The sequence below is a fragment of the Limulus polyphemus genome, unplaced genomic scaffold (genome assembly GCF_000517525.1).
Source record: "Limulus polyphemus unplaced genomic scaffold, Limulus_polyphemus-2.1.2 Scaffold36, whole genome shotgun sequence".
In the NCBI taxonomy this organism is placed as follows: Eukaryota; Metazoa; Arthropoda; class Merostomata; order Xiphosura; family Limulidae; genus Limulus; species Limulus polyphemus.
Genome location: NW_013665646.1, coordinates 23,957 through 25,338, shown reverse-complemented (window position 1 = coordinate 25,338; position 1,382 = coordinate 23,957). Strand labels below are relative to the sequence as shown.

The 1,382-nt window shown below is 32.8% G+C and overlaps 1 protein-coding gene across 1 annotated transcript in view; it reads right to left on the bottom strand.

The window, feature by feature from the left end:
* LOC106460813 (whirlin-like) overlaps nucleotides 1-1,382 on the bottom strand; it is a gene marked incomplete at its 5' end in the record, with an annotated part of 71,485 nt that overhangs the window by 50,223 nt on the left and 19,880 nt on the right. The gene's annotated exons all lie outside the window — the stretch shown is intronic.

Sequence of the window (1,382 nt, the reverse complement as noted above, 5' to 3'; positions counted from 1 at the left end):
ATTGAACACGCGCGAAATTTAAACCAAATATCCAACTTCAATCAAAGATAGCTATCATAGTATCGGCCATTGAACACGCGCGAAATTTAAACCAAATATCCAACTTCAATCAAAGATAGCTATCATAGTATCAGCCATTGAACACACGCGAAATTTCAACCAAATATCCAACTTCAATCAAAGATAGCTATCATAGTATCAGCCATTGAACACACGCGAAATTTCAACCAAATATCCAACTTCAATGGAAGATAGCTATCATAGTATCGGTCATTGAACACACACAATGTCCTCAGGGAGCAAAGTCGCATTATGACCAAATTTCCAAAAGAAGAGATATCAGATTTAGAAAGTAAATTGTTTAATATGTTTAAAACTAAGTTTTATATTTATTTACATAAATTAGGAAAAACAGGAAATAAAACTACTTTTTTTCCTTGTACCTGAAGCAGGATGTTCTTTGAAGTTGGATATTTGGTTCATCCGCTTCTGCGTGCGGGAAACTTTGCGCTGTTGTACGTACATATGATTACGAATATGTTTTAAAATTATTTTTGCGTCACCTAAAATTGTTTGATAAAATTTAGTGTAACGAAATTACCTTAATGGCAACTTCTTTGTGTTTACAAGAATATATCTACTTTATGAAATATTTCGAAACTGAAATGTGTCAGTTTTTATTCTAGCGCCACCTAGTGGAAAATTCATATTCAGTAATTTAATTCTTCTATTTGGCAAGCAATGAAAACTTAATGTTAATATAATGTTAAGCTTATAGTTTTAATGAATTATTGAAGTCAGGTGACGTACTCTATTCGATGTAGTATAACCAATAAAAGAACACTGTTTTAAAAAATAAGAGTATTAATTAAGGTATTTATATTCACATGAACAAAAAAATCTAAAAAAAATAAAGCTAACAGATGAATTTCTTATGGGTATGACAGAAACTGTAGCCCCCAGTGGCACAGCGGTACGTATGCGGACTTACAACTCTAGAAACCGGGTTTCGATACCCATGGTGGGCAGAGCACAGATAGCCCTTTATGTAGCTATGCGCTTAACTACAAACAAACAGTCCGTTAAAACTGCCACAAAGACGTCTACTGTCACAGATCTAGTTTCCTATTCGTTGCAGTAGAGGGCCATCCACATTCTCTCATGTTCCGTCAATAAATAACACAGGAAATATTTTTTGTTTTCAGTCATATTTTGGAAGGATGTTATAGTTAATTTACACAGGCCTACGAATTTAATTTTCGTAAAAGTTGTTTGGCTTTTAAGAAAAATATTTCCATAATTCAGTTACGCAGATTTCGAAAATAATGTTCATTTTTTTTTCTACCACGTAAGGATTTTTTATAAATCGGGAAGAAAAAACT